General features: G+C 50.9%; 1 pseudogene; it reads right to left on the bottom strand.

The window, feature by feature from the left end:
• Positions 1–12220, bottom strand: part of LOC141153071 (uncharacterized) — a 78637-nt pseudogene extending 66417 nt beyond the window's left edge.
• Between the last annotated feature and the right edge of the window lie 3797 nt (positions 12221–16017).

The following is a 16017-nucleotide window of genomic DNA, read 5'->3' as shown; positions in this document are numbered from 1 at the left end:
TATATATTAAAAAATTACAAAATAAAAAAAAATAAAAATATACAAAAAAAAAAAAAGTTTAAAATTGTTCATGTCACTATTGTATATCTTGTTATTTTTGGTTTTCTGTGGTGTGAATGAGGTGCGGTAAGGGGGTGACTAAGGTCAGGCAGTGGGACCAGTAGGTTAGTGTTAGTGTCCGGTTGTATATACGTTATATTAGGTTTAGTGTTTTATTGTATATAATCTTGTATATAGGACGGTGTTTTATGTGTATATAGGACGGTGTGAGCGTTGTGTGGGATTGTATATAGTAGTATGAATGAAGCTGGGCCGGCGGTTTTATAGGTTTTATAATAGTTATTTCTTGTATATATATATATATATTCCTGGGGGGATTTATTTTGTTTCTATTTTCTGTGATTTGTCGTCTTGTTTTGTTCTTATGTTCGGTGTCCTGTAATGTATTATTGTTCTGTCATGTACTGTACTTATTATATAAATAAAAAAAAGACCTGCAGTGTATATATACAGGACAGGAGGAGTGGTACTGTGCAGTGTATATATACAGGACAGGAGGGGTGGTACTGTGCAGTGTATATATACAGGAGGAGTGGTACTGGGCAGTGTATATATACAGGACAGGAGAAGTGCTACTGTGCAGTGTATATATACAGGACAGGAGGAGTGGTACTGTGCAGTATATATATACAGGAGGGGTGGTACTGTGCAGTGTATATATACAGAACAGGAGGGGTGGTACTGTGCAGTATATATATACAGGAGGGGTGGTACTGTGCAGTGTATATATACAGGACAGGAGGGGTGGTATTGTGCAGTGTATATATACAGGACAGGAGGAGTGGTACTGTGCAGTGTATATATACAGGACAGGAGGAGTGGTACTGTGCAGTGTATATATACAGGACAGGAGGAGTGGTACTGTGCAGTGTACATATACAGGACAGGAGGAGTGGTACTGTGCAGTGTATATATACAGGACAGGAGGAGTGGTACTGTGCAGTGTGTATATACAGGACAGGAGGAGTGGTACTGTGCAGTGTATATATACAGGACAGGAGGAGTGGTACTGTGCAGTGTATATATACAGGACAGGAGAAGTGGTACTGTGCAGTGTATATACTGTATACAGGACAGGAGGAGTGGTACTGTGCAGTGTATATACTGTATACAGGACAGGAGGAGTGGTACTGTGCAGTGTGTATATACAGGACAGGAGGGATGGTACTGTGCAGTGTATATATACAGGACAGGAGGAGTGGTGGAGCGAGCTCTGATTGCTGCTATTTAACCTCTTCACTGCTGATGACACCCTGACAGTGCCATGTAAGTGGTTGGGTGTCCTATTCTCCTGCCAATCACTCACTTGATCGCAGGGTCCCAACAATGGGTTGCCATAACTGCCGGGGGCCTGTAGAAGACCCCTGTCTCTGCCGCCAAGGTTTTCCTATGAAGCCCGGTATTTATAAGATCACAGGTTTAAGGCCCCATTATTTTCACAAGGACAAAGACTCAAGACTGATGAAGACGACAGCGGAGAAACCGCGACTCACAGATCAGAAGAGAAGAATCAGGGAATGAAAGCTGTGAGAAAATGTAGAGAAAACCAGAGCAAGTCTGGAGAAAAATCATCTATTATAGGACGAGGCCGAGAGACGCCATCACATCCACCGGAGCCAACAAGAGTCTCCTCTCACCTGGTGATGTCAGAGGCCGGAGCTCCTCCATCATCACCTCCTGGTACCGATCCTGGTGTCCTTCTAGATACTCCCACTCCTCCATGGAGAGATAGACAGCAACGTCCTGACACCTTATAGGAACCTGACAACAACGACACCGTCATCACCCAGAATCCTCCAGTGCTGTCCTGTGTAATGTCCCAGCAGTCACCTCTCCGGTCATCACCCAGAATCCTCCAGTGCTGTCCTGTATAATGTCCCAGCAGTCACCTCTCCACTCATCACCCAGAATCCTCCAGTGCTGTCCTGTATAATGTCCCAGCAGTCACCTCTCCGCTCATCACCCAGAATCCTCCAGTGCTGTCCTGTATAATGTCCCAGCAGTCACCTCTCCGCTCATCACCCAGAATCCTCCAGTGCTGTCCTGTATAATGTCCCAGCAGTCACCTCTCCGCTCATCACCCAGAATCCTCCAGTGCTGTCCTGTATAATGTCCCAGCAGTCACCTCTCCGCTCATCACCCAGAATCCTCCAGTGCTGTCCTGTATAATGTCCCAGCAGTCACCTCTCCGCTCATCACCCAGAATCCTCCAGTGCTGTCCTGTATAATGTCCCAGCAGTCACCTCTCCGGTCATCACCCAGAATCCTCCAGTGCTGTCCTGTATAATGTCCCAGCAGTCACCTCTCCGCTCATCACCCAGAATCCTCCAGTGCTGTCCTGTATAATGTCCCAGCAGTCACCTCTCCGCTCATCACCCAGAATCCTCCAGTGCCGTCCTGTATAATGTCCCAGCAGTCACCTCTCCGCTCATCACCCAGAATCCTCCAGTGCCGTCCTGTATAATGTCCCAGCAGTCACCTCTCCGCTCATCACCCAGAATCCTCCAGTGCTGTCCTGTATAATGTCCCAGCAGTCACCTCTCCGCTCATCACCCAGAATCCTCCAGAGCTGTCCTGTATAATGTCCCAGCAGTCAACTCTCCGGTCATCACCCAGAATCCTCAAGTGCTGTCCTGTATAATGTCCCAGCAGTCACCTCTCCGGTCACCACCCAGAATCCTCCAGTGCTGTCCTGTATAATGTCCCAGCAGTCACCTCTATACTCATCACCCTGAATCCTCCAGTGCCGTCCTATATAATGTCCCAGCAGTCACCTCTCCGCTCATCACCCAGAATCCTCCAGTGCTGTCCTGTATAATGTCCCAGCAGTCACCTCTCCGGTCATCACCCAGAATTCTCCAGTGCCGTCCTGTATAATGTCCCAGCAGTCACCTCTCCGGTCATCACCCAGAATCCCCCAGTGCTGTCCTGTATAATGTCCCAGCAGTCACCTCTCCGCTCATCACCCAGAATCCCCCAGTGCTGTCCTGTATAATGTCCCAGCAGTCACCTCTACACTCATCACCCAGAATCCTCCAGTGCTGTCCTGTATAATGTCCCAGCAGTCACCTCTCCGCTCATCACCCAGAATCCTCCAGTGCTGTCCTGTATAATGTCCCAGCAGTCACCTCTCCGGTCATCACCCAGAAACCTCCAGTGCTGTCCTGCATAATGTCCCAGCAGTCACCTCTCCGGTCATCACCCAGAATCCTCCAGTGCTGTCCTGTATAATGTCCCAGCAGTCACCTCTCCGCTCATCACCCAGAATCCTCCAGTGCTGTCCTGTATAATGTCCCAGCAGTCACCTCTCCGCTCATCACCCGGAATCCTCCAGTGCTGTCCTGTATAATGTCCCAGCAGTCACCTCTCCGCTCATCACCCAGAATCCTCCAGTGCTGTCCTGTATAATGTCCCAGCAGTCACCTCTCCGCTCATCACCCAGAATCCTCCAGTGCCGTCCTGTATAATGTCCCAGCAGTCACCTCTCCAGTCATCACCCAGAATCCTCCAGTGCCGTCCTGTATAATGTCCCAGCAGTCACCTCTCCGCTCATCACCCAGAATCCTCCAGTGCCGTCCTGTATAATGTCCCAGCAGTCACCTCTCCAGTCATCACCCAGAATCCTCCAGTGCTGTCCTGTATAATGTCCCAGCAGCCACCTCTCCACTCATCACCCAGAATCCTCCAGAGCTGTCCTGTATAATGTCCCAGCAGTCAACTCTCCGGTCATCACCCAGAATCCTCCAGTGCCGTCCTGTATAATGTCCCAGCAGTCACCTCTCCACTCATCACCCAGAATCCTCCAGTGCTGTCCTGTATAATGTCCCAGCAGTCACTTCTCCGCTCATCACCCAGAATCCTCCAGTGCTGTCCTGTATAATTTCCCAGCAGTCACCTCTCCGCTCATCACCCAGAATCCTCCAGTGTTGTCCTGTATAATGTCCCAGCAGTCACCTCTCCGCTCATCACCCAGAATCCTCCAGTGCCGTCCTATATAATGTCCCAGCAGTCACCTCTCCGCTCATCACCCAGAATCCTCCAGTGCCGTCCTGTATAATGTCCCAGCAGTCACCTTTCCAGTCATCACCCAGAATCCTCCAGTGCCGTCCTGCGTAATGTCCCAGCAGTCACCTCTCCGCTCATCCCCCAGAATCCTCCAGTGCCGTCCTGTATAATGTCCCAGCAGTCACCTCTCCGCTCATCCCCCAGTGCTGTCCTGTATAATGTCCCAGCAGTCACCTCTCCTGTCATCACCCAGAATCCTCCAGTGCTGTCCTGTATAATGTCCCAGCAGTCACCTCTCCCGTCATCACCCAGAATCCTCCAGTGCTGTCCTGTATAATGTCCCAGCAGTCACCTCTCCACTCATCACCCAGAATCCTCCAGTGCTGTCCTGTATAATGTCCCAGCAGTCACCTCTCCGCTCATCACCCAGAATCGTCCAGTGCTGTCCTGTATAATGTCCCAGCAGTCACCTCTCCGCTCATCACCCAGAATCCTCCAGTGCTGTCCTGTATAATGTCCCAGCAGTCACCTCTCCGCTCATCACCCAGAATCCTCCAGTGCCGTCCTGTGTAATGTCCCAGCAGTCACCTCTCCGCTCATCACCCAGAATCCTCCAGTGCCGTCCTGTATAATGTCCCAGCAGTCACCTCTCCGCTCATCACCCAGAATCCTCCAGTGCCGTCCTGTATAATGTCCCAGCAGTCACCTCTCCGCTCATCACCCAGAATCCTCCAGTGCCGTCCTGTATAATGTCCCAGCAGTCACCTCTCCGCTCATCACCCAGAATCCTCCAGTGCTGTCCTGTGTAATGTCCCAGCAGTCACCTCTCCAGTCATCACCCAGAATCCTCCAGTACTGTCCTGTATAATGTCCCAGCAGTCACCTCTTCAGTCATCACCCAGAATCCTCCAGTGCTGTCCAGTATAATGTCCCAGCAGTCACCTCTCCGCTCATCACCCAGAATCCTCCAGTGCTGTCCTGTATAATGTCCCAGCAGTCACCTCTCCGCTCATCACCCAGAATCCTCCAGTGCTGTCCAGTATAATGTCCCAGCAGTCACCTCTCCGCTCATCACCCAGAATCCTCCAGTGCTGTCCTGTATCATGTCCCAGCAGTAACCTCTCCGCTCATCACCCAGAATCCTCCAGTGCTGTCCTGTATAATGTCCCAGCAGTCACTTCTCCAGTCATCACCCAGAATCCTCCAGTGCTGTCCTGTATAATGTCCCAGCAGTCACCTCTCCGGTCATCACCCACAATCCTCCAGTGTCGTCCTGTATAATGTCCCAGCAGTCACCTCTCCAATCACCCAGAATCCTCCAGTGCCGTCCTGTATAATGTCCCAGCAGTCACCTCTCCGCTCATCACCCAGAATCCTCCAGTGCTGTTCTGTATAATGTCCCAGCAGTCACCTCTCCAGTCATCACCCAGAATCCTCCAGTGCTGTCCTGTATAATGTCCCAGCAGTCACCTCTGCGGTCATCACCCAGAATCCTCCAGTGCCGTCCTGTATAATCTCCCAGCAGTCACCTCTCCGCTCATCACCCAGAATCCTCCAGTGCTGTCCTGTATAATGTCCCAGCAGTCACCTCTCCGCTCATCACCCAGAATCCTCCAGTGCTGTCCTGTATAATGTCCCAGCAGTCACCTCTCCGCTCATCACCCAGAATCCTCCAGTGCTGTCCTGTATAATGTCCCAGCAGTCACCTCTCCGCTCATCACCCAGAATCCTCCAGAGAAGTCCTGTATAATGTCCCAGCAGTCACCTCTCCGCTCATCACCCAGAATCCTCCAGAGAAGTCCTGTATAATGTCCCAGCAGTCACCTCTCCAGTCATCACCCAGAATCCTCCAGTGCTGTCCAGTATAATGTCCCAGCAGTCACCTCTCCGCTCATCACCCAGAATCCTCCAGTGCTGTCCAGTATAATGTCCCAGCAGTCACCTCTCCGCTCATCACCCAGAATCCTCCAGTGCTGTCCAGTATAATGTCCCAGCAGTCACCTCTCCAGTCATCACCCAGAATCCTCCAGTGCTGTCATGTATAATGTCCCAGTAGTCACCTCTCCAGTCATCACCCAGAATCCTCCAGTGTTGTCCAGTATAATGTCCCAGCAGTCATCACCCAGAATCCTCCAGTGCTGTCCTGCATAATATCCCAGAAGTCACCTCTCCGCTCATCACCCAGAATCCTCCAGTGCTGTCCTGTATAATGTCCCAGCAGTCACCTCTCCGGTCATCACCCAGAATCCTCCAGTGCTGTCCTGTATAATGTCCCAGCAGTCACCTCTCCGCTCATCACCCAGAATCCTCCAGTGCTGTCCTGTATAATGTCCCAGCAGTCACTTCTCCGCTCATCACCCAGAATCCTCCAGTGTGGTCCCGTATAATGTCCCAGCAGTCACCTCTCCGCTAATCACCCAGAATCCTCCAGTGCCGTCCTGTATAATGCCCCAGCAGTCACCTCTCCGGTCATCACCCAGAATCCTCCAGTGCCATCCTGTATAATGTCCCAGCAGTCACCTCTCCGCTCATCACCCAGAATCCTCCAGTGCTGTCCTGTACAATGTCCCAGCAGTCACCTCTCCGCTCATCACCCAGAATCCTCCAGTGCTGTCCTGTACAATGTCCCAGCAGCCACCTCTCCGGTCATCACCTACAATCCTCCAGTGCTGACCTGTATAATGTCCCAGCAGTCACCTCTCCGCTCATCACCCAGAATCCTCCAGTGCCGTCCTGTATAATGTCCCAGCAGTCACCTCTCCGGTCATCACCCAGAATCCTTCAGTGCCATCCGGTATAATGTCCCAGCAGTCACCTCTCCGCTAATCACCCAGAATCCTCCAGTGCCATCCTGTATAATGTCCCAGCAGTCACCTCTCCGCTCATCACCCAGAATCCTCCAGTGCTGTCCTGTACAATGTCCCAGCAGTCACCTCTCCGCTCATCACCCAGAATCCTCCAGTGCTGTCCTGTACAATGTCCCAGCAGCCACCTCTCCGATCATCACCTACAATCCTCCAGTGCCGTCCTGTATAATGTCCCAGCAGTCACCTCTCCGCTCATCACCCAGAATCCTCCAGTGCCGTCCTGTATAATGTCCCAGCAGTCACCTCTCCGCTCATCACCCAGAATCCTCCAGTGCCGTCCTGTATAATGTCCCAGCAGTCACCTCTCCGGTCATCACCCAGAATCCTCCAGTGCCATCCGGTATAATGTCCCAGCAGTCACCTCTCCGCTAATCACCCAGAATCCTCCAGTGCCGTCCTGTATAATGTCCCAGCAGTCACCTCTCCGCTCATCACCCAGAATCCTCCAGTGCTGTCCTGTATAATGTCCCAGCAGTCACCTCTCCGGTCATCACCCAGAATCCTCCAGTGCCGTCCGGTATAATGTCCCAGCAGTCACCTCTCCGGTCATCACCCAGAATCCTCCAGTGCTGTCCTGTACAATGTCTCAGCAGTCACCTCTCCGCTCATCACCCAGAATCCTCCAGTGCTGTCCTGTATATTGTCCCAGCAGTCACCTCTCCGATCATCACCCAGAATCCTCCAGTGCTGTCGTATATAATGTCCCAGCAGTCACCTCTCCGGTCATCACCCAGAATCCTCCAGTGCCGTCCTGTATAATGTCCCAGCAGTCACCTCTCTGGTCATCACCCAGAATCCTCCAGTGCTGTCCTGTATAATGTCCCAGCAGTCACCTCTCCGGTCATCACCCAGAATCCTCCAGTGCTGTCCTGTACAATGTCTCAGCAGTCACCTCTCCGCTCATCACCCAGAATCCTCCAGTGCTGTCCTGTATATTGTCCCAGCAGTCACCTCTCTGCTCATCACCCAGAATCCTCCAGTACTGTCCTGTATAATGTCCCAGCAGTCACCTCTCCGGTCATCACCCAGAATCCTCCAGTGCTGTCGTGTATAATGTCCCAGCAGTCACCTCTCCGGTCACCACCCAGAATCCTCCAGTGCTGTCCTGTATAATGTCCCAGCAGTCACCTCTCCGCTCATCACCCAGAATCCTCCAGTGCTATCCTGTATAATGTCCCAGCAGTCACCTCTAAGCTCATCACCCAGAATCCTCCAGTGCTGTCGTGTATAATGTCCCAGCAGTCACCTCTCTGGTCATCACCCAGAATCCTCCAGTGCTGTCCTGTATAATGTCCCAGCAGTCACCTCTCTGGTCTTCACCCAGAATCCTCCAGTGCTGTCCTGTATAATGTCCCAGCAGTCACCTCTCCGCTCATCCCCCAGTGCTGTCCTGTATAATGTCCCAGCAGTCACCTCTCCTGTCATCACCCAGAATCCTCCAGTGCTGTCCTGTATAATGTCCCAGCAGTCACCTCTCCCGTCATCACCCAGAATCCTCCAGTGCTGTCCTGTATAATGTCCCAGCAGTCACCTCTCCACTCATCACCCAGAATCCTCCAGTGCTGTCCTGTATAATGTCCCAGCAGTCACCTCTCCGCTCATCACCCAGAATCCTCCAGTGCTGTCCTGTATAATGTCCCAGCAGTCACCTCTCCGCTCAGCAGCTCAATCATCTTGTTGCTGAGCTCTAGGATCTTCTTCCTCCTCTCATGTATCGTGGGGTGCGGGGGAGTCTCTGTGATGGGGCCCGGGCTCCGCCCTCCTGACTCCTGGAGATGGATGATGGGAGTCACACCCTCCCCCGGTGTCTTCCTCACTATTGTGTAATCCTGTGTATGGAGAGAGACACTTAGGGAGAAGAATTCCTTCCCGACTCCAGATCTGACAATCAGTAGAAATCCCGGGATCAATAACCGTCTCCAGTAATCTGGGGCCATAACGTGGAATATTATTACACTCAGGACAGACATCCAGGCCCCTCTACAGCTCTTATAGGGAATCCCCATGACAACTCCTCCTGGCAGAGAGCTGCACACAATCACTGCTCTTACAGTAAAGAATCCTTCTCTTCCTCTTCTGGATTTCCTCTTCCCGATGTCGGACTTGTTACATAACACAATAAAGCTGATAGAAATGTAGAGGAGTTACCTCTCCGCTCAGCAGGGAGATGATCTCCAGGGTGAAGTGTAATAATCTTCTGGTGGTCTCGTCCTCGTCCATCCTCGGGGGGTCATTCAGGAGAAGGAGGGATGAACACTGGATCAGCTGGAGGGATCTCGTCCTGCCGGCGTCTTTACAATAAAAGGAGAAGAAGATGAAAACTATAGCGGACAACATAATGTGAGATACAGAAGCGCAGTCACTGAGCAGCGAGAGAAGCAGGTCCTCCGAGCCGTCACCACATGGATTATAGGAGGACTCCCAACACGGAGATCTATGTCAAAGGCAGAGGATAATGAATAAGGGACAGATGCGGATTCCCCATGGGGGGGGGGGTCATCTGAGGAGTTTTTTTCCTTTTGAGAACTAGAAATAACCTCCGGCTATTTAACCTCTTTATTGCTGAAAAGGTACGAACCGCGTAAGGTTCGAGAGGCCCCCATATCCCGCGTAAGGTGCGAGAGGCCCCCATATCCCGCGTAAGGTGCGAGAGGCCCCCATATCCCGCGTAAGGTGCGAGAGGCCCCCATATCCCGCGTAAGGTAGGAGAGGCCCCCATATTCCGCGTAAGGTAGGAGAGGCCCCCATATCAAGCGTAAGGTAGGAGAGGCCCCCATATCCCGCGTAAGGTAGGAGAGGCCCCCATATCCCGCGTAAGGTAGGAGAGGCCCCCATATCCCGCGTAAGGTAGGAGAGGCCCCCATATCCCACGTAAGGTAGGAGAGGCCCCCATATCCCGCGTAAGGTAGGAGAGGCCCCCATATCCCGCGTAAGGTAGAAGAGGCCCCCATATCCCGCGTAAGGTAGGAGAGGCCTCCTTCCCGCGTAACGTAGGAGAGGCCTCCTTCCCGCGTAACGTAGGAGGCCTCCTTCCCGCGTAACGTAGGAGAGGCCTCCTTCCCGAGTAACGTAGGAGAGGCCTCCTTCCCGAGTAATGTAGGAGAGGCCTCCTTCCCGCGTTACGTAGGAGAGGCTTCTACCCCATGTAATATTAGAGAGACCTCCATCCCGTGTAATATTCTAGTTGCCTTTATTTGAACTAATTTCTGAATATCCTTTTTAAAACATGGATCCCAAAACTGGATCCCATATTCTAGTATATGATGGGATGGATAAACTAGGGAATTGTCATGGGTGTGTCAGAAGTGACAGACAGTCACCCTGCAGTTGGTTGCATAAGATTTCTTCGTTTGGCATTAGAGACACCTTCTTAGCTGTCTCACTCTAGGACCCAGTGACTACTTCCCTTCTGCTACTTGACACTCAAGCCTGGGTGTTGTGGTAGGACAACTCACTCGGCCACTTTCGGAAGTAGACTTAGGAACCCGGGTTTTCCTTGCAGGCTTTATTAACAGCATAAAGCTCAGCACTCCAGCAAAATAAACACAGCCTTACTTGGCAAAACAACAAAACAAAAGATAAACTGTAGCACAGTCCATATATGTGTGTGCGGGTCGCTCACACAGGTTATGTCCAGCCTTCAGCTCCCTCCTGAGATATGGTTGTAAAGTCTGGAGACCTTGCCTCTGCAAACAGAACACAGGAACAAAAACAGGACTGAACATTTAAACGTTGCTCAGCCACACCCTGGGGTGGAGGTATGGGGAATGATGTCCCTCCCATCTCTAGGTCATTCCCCTAAAACCACGCCCTTTTACGTGAGTTAACCCACCAGCATATAACATGCTGGCAGAAAGTTTATTAGTTTCAGTTCACACAGGCTAGCAACCTGTGCGACACATAACTCCCCTCATAATCATAATAGTTACTATGTCACATATCCCCCCCCCCCCCCCTCTGCCCAAAGCCGGGAGTTTGGGCACCTTCCGATACCAGACAGGTAATTCTAGAAAGGGCATCAGCGTTCCCATGTAACTTCCCAGGCCTATGCTCTATGTGAAAGTTGAAGTCCTGAAGAGCTAGGAACCATCTAGTTACCCTGGTATTTTTACCCCTCTTTTCCCTCAACCATCTCAACGGGGCATGGTCTGACACCAACTTAAACGTCCGCCCTAGTAGGTAGTATCTTAGTGTATCCACGGCCCACTTTATGGCTAAACATTCTTTTTCTACTATTGTGTAGTTTTTCTCACAGGACGAAAGCTTCCAGCTCAGATAGAGAATGGGATGTTCTTCTCCATCTATCTCTTGAGAGAGTACGGCTCCTAGACCAACCTCTGAAGCGTCTGTCTGGACCACAAACTCTTTCTTGAAGTCTGGTGCAACCAGGACCGTCTGATTACACAGTGCTGACTTCAACAGTTGAAACGCGGTCTCTGTTTCCTCCGTCCACTTCACCATGGTTGATCTGGTGCCTTTTAGGAGATCCGTCAGTGGCGCGGCCATCATGGAAAAATTTGGGATAAACCGCCGGTAATATCCCACCATTCCCAGGAACGCTGTCACTTGCTTCTTGAAGAGAGGTTTCAGTCAGGTCTGGATAAACTCCATTTTATTTACTTAAGGCTTTATTTCGCCTCTTCGGACGACATAGCCCAAGTACTTGGCCTCCTCTTTTCCGACGGCACATTTTTTCGGATTTATAGTAAATCCTGCCTTCCTTAGAACATGTAGAACAGCCTGTAGCTTAGGTAGATGATTAGCCCAGTTTGGGCTAAAACTACAATGTCGTCAAGATACGCTGCGGCATACTTCTTATGTGGGGCTAGGATCCGATCCATAGCCCTCTGGAAGGTGGCTGGGGCCCCCTGTAGTCCGAACGGCATCCGAGTATATTGAAAGCACCCATCAGGTATCGAGAAAGCAGTCTTCTCCTTGGCTGTCTGGGACATGGAGATCTGCCAGTAGCCCTTCGTCAGGTCAAGAGTGGTGATGTACCTTGCCGGTCCAAGCCTCTCGATGAGTTTGTCGACGCGGGGCATCGGGTATGTGACACACTTGGACACCTCATTCAGCCGGCAGTAATCATTACAAAACCTCCACTCTCCGTTTGGTTTTGGCACGAGAACGATTGGGCTCAACCACCCACTCTTTGACTCCTCTGTCACCCCGAGGTCTAGCATCCTCTTTACCTCGTCGGAGATCACCTTCCGGCGTGCTTCCAGAATCCGGGACGGCTTCAGATTCACTCTTACATGTGGCTCTGTCAGTATGTCATGCTCTACCATCTGAGTATGCCTTGGCAACTCTGATAACTTCTAATTTCGCAGTACTAGTTCTCGACATTGTTGCTTTTGGGCCGGCAATAGAGTCTCTGCTATAGTGACCTCTTCCACCTTGCCTTCAGGAGCGGCTCCCAGGCAAGGAGTTTCCACCGGTTCCCGGTCCCACCACGGCTTGAGCAAGTTCACATGGTAAACTTGGTGCGGCTTTCTTCGGCCAGGCTGGTGGACTCGGTAGTTCACTTCACTGAGTTTCTCCACCACCTCATACGGGCCTCGCCACTTGGCCAGGAATTTACTTTCGATAGTGGGAATGAGAACCAGAACGCAATCCCCAGGCTGGAAATGTCTCAGCCTTGCCGACCGGTTATACACTCTCGCCTGGGCTTCCTGAGCCCGGAGATGTTCCTTCACAATGGGCATCACTTTCGCCATTCTCATCTGTAACTGGGCAACATGGTCGATGATGCTCCGGTGGGGGGGGGGGTGACCTCGGCCTCAAAGGTTTCCTTGGCGATATCTAGGAGACCCCTTGGATACCGGCCATACAGAAGCTCAAACGGAGAGAAGCCAGTGGAGGCTTGGGGAACTTCCCTGACGGAAAACAGTAGAAACGGAAGCAGGTATTCCCAGTCTCGACCATCCTTCTTGATGACCTTTTTGAGCATTATTTCAGAGTTTTGTTAAAGCGCTCCACCAGGCCACCGGTCTGCAAATGGTAAACAGAGGTTCGCAGCTGGGTAATTCGAAGCACTTTACACAGCTCCTTCATCACCTTGCTCATGAATGGGGTTTGTTGGACCGTCAGGATTTCCTTCGGTAGGTCGGTCCTGGCAAAGATGTGGACAAGTTCCCGAGCTATGCTCCTACTGGATGAGTTCCTTAAGGGTACCGGGTCGCATAGTCCATGATGACCAAGATATATTGGTGGCCCCGGGCCAATTTAACAAAGGGGCCTACGAGGTCCATGGCAATCCTCTCAAAGGGAACTTCTATCACAGGTAGTGGAACTAAGGGGCTACAGAAGTGAGAGGTGGGCACGGTTATCTGGCAGGTGGGTCAGGACCTGAAATAGTTTAAAATCTCCCGGTAACATCCTGGTTAAATAAAACCTCCTCACTATTCTCTCCTGAGTTTTTTCCACCCCTAAGTGTCCCCCCAGAATATGTGAGTGTGCCATATCCAGTACCCTCCATCGGTATGGTCCCTGCACTAACAGCTGTTCTACTGTCTCACCGCCCCTTAGTTTAGCCACCCGATATAGCAACTCCCCCTGAACTGCAAAGTGGGGGAACCTGGTATCGGTCCCCGGCTCTTGGGCAACCCCATTACATACAGTAACCTGGTCAAACGAATCCTTTAAAGGTCAGGTCCCAAACTTGATCAGTCCCAAAGGTTTCTCCAGACACATCTAACTCAGGGATGTCGGCCTCCTCGGTCACCGTCTCACCCTCATCGTCGGCAAGGAAGCACAGTGGGAACTCATCCACTTGAGACTTCTTCGGGGTTCTTCTCCAGGGACCTGGCTAATTAGTGCGGTTCCCTCCCCCACAAGTCCCAAAATAAAGAAAAATCATGGCCCAGTATGACGGGCTGTATCAGGTCCTTAACCACCCCAACCGCATGGAACTGGATGCCACAGTCTGTTCCCACTATCACTGTGGCCACAGGATAGTCCTTGGCGTCACTATGGATGCACCGAAGACCCACAGTTTTGGAAGGGATCAACTGGTGGGGAAGGGTAGCTCTGATTAAGGTCACCAGACTCCCAGAGTCCAACAGTCCAAGCACCTTTACTCCATTAATGGATACTGCACATGCCTGCGGCCCCTTGCGGGGTCGACAGTCCGCACTGCAGGATGGATAAGCATAATAAGAACCCCGTCTTCCTAGGCTGCAGTCCATGGGCTCAGGGGACACCGGGCGGCTACGTGTCCAGGGATGTCACACCGCCACCAGACTATATTTTTAACAACAGTCCTTGTGGCACCTTCAGTGGAAGTGCGATACCCCCAGTGGTGGCTCTAGACCCCTTCTGTGGTGAATATAAAAACAGGAGAAACAGAGTACGTAAAGGCATAAAAACATAATAACTTTATTAGATAGCAAATATAAAAGCAGCCACTAAAGGTGGCAGCATAGAACAAATAATAGAGTTACAAAATGCAGCACATAGTGGTATGTATACAAAATGTATATACCAAAAAGGGATTCCCTCAAAATAGAGGGAAGAGAAAAGGTAAGCACACAATGTACCAATGGTACACTCCATACATATGCATAAATCAGCACGAATGCACAGGTGAGTATATACAAACAATATAGGTACCAATGGTACACACCATACATATGCACAAATCAGCACAAATGCACAGGTAAGTATACATAGACAATATAGGTACCAATGGTACACATCATACATGTGCACAAATCAGCACGAATGCAAAGGTGGAGAGATACATGATATCGCTTACCAAATATAAATATAGGTACAGAGAATAGACAGGCCAGGGGCCAGAAGAACCAAGGGTGCCAAGTGGCCCAAAATAGAGCCTCGACGCGCGTTTCGCCCCTTAGCTGAGGGCTTTCTCAAGAGGCATAAGTGTATGAAAAACCGGGGCCTTTTTAAAGTATCAAGCGTGGTCACATGACCGCATCATAGGTCACGTGGCCGGATGTGAGGGAAGGATTAGTGCCAAGCGGCGCATGCGCCGGACGCCGAGCGCCGTCAGCGCGGGCAGCGTCCGTCACCCAGCAACGCGCATAGCGGAAGCACAAGATATGTGCCCCGGAAGTGCGCGGCTGGGGGAGAGACGGCCGTGCCCGGGCCGAGAACACCATGCCTCCGGCGCATGCGCACCACGAATCAGTCCCCAAGGCATGACATAACCACACATAGAAGGGAAGAATCCCCACGGGAGAAAAACAAGGACCAAAGTACATGGGACAGCATATATCTCAAATGTAATGTGGCAACATACAGCATAGGATAATAAATAAAATGCACAAATTGTGAGGAGATAGACAGTTCTGTCACACGTATGGCCAGTATCCATATGTCCATATATCGCAGCAGTCCCATGGGATCCAAATAGGTCATCACGTGGGTCAAAATATGTTTGTCCTTTGTATGTGGTATCTTGGCAACAGGAAAGGAAAGGACCAAGAGGGATCAAAACAAAAGGAAGAAAGAAAAGTAAAATGAATAAGGTGAAAATGAATACAGAATAATAATAAAAACATATACAAATTAAAAACAGCAAGAGCAATATTCAGGGCCATAGGCATTAATAAAGCATAACATCTAAGGCGGAGAGCAATCCACGGGAAAGGAATCATGTCACAAAAAGGGAGCGAAACTAAGTGTCTCGTTAAGGCCCAGGGGAGACATGGTTTTCAAACGTATGATCCATTTTGTTTCCCTCTGGCCAAGAATCTTGGCCCAATCACCGCCACGGGAGCCAAGGTGTAGAACATCAATTCCACGCACTTTCAGGGATTTGGGGTCACAATTATGTTTACTATGGAAGTGGCGTGGGATGGTTTTTAGCTCGCGTGGGTCGGCCACCGTCTTGGCCGCGCCGATGTCGCGCACATGCTCCCGTATCCTCACACGCAACTCTCTCGTGGTAAGTCCGATATAAATTAAGTTACAAGCGCAAGTTGCATAGTAGATTACATTGGTTGAAGCACACGATATAAAGTGACGGATTTGGTAATCCCGAGAACCGTCGGATGAGGAGAAGGAAACAGAGCGCGCGGCATTGGCGCAGGCAAGACAGCGGCCGCAAGGGAAAAACCCA

Source organism: Phyllobates terribilis, unplaced genomic scaffold (assembly GCF_046119375.1).
Source record: "Phyllobates terribilis strain yellow unplaced genomic scaffold, ASM4611937v1 Scaffold_1__5_contigs__length_1240528914, whole genome shotgun sequence".
Taxonomy (NCBI): Eukaryota; Metazoa; Chordata; class Amphibia; order Anura; family Dendrobatidae; genus Phyllobates; species Phyllobates terribilis.
This window is presented reverse-complemented; position numbering and strand designations above follow the sequence as displayed.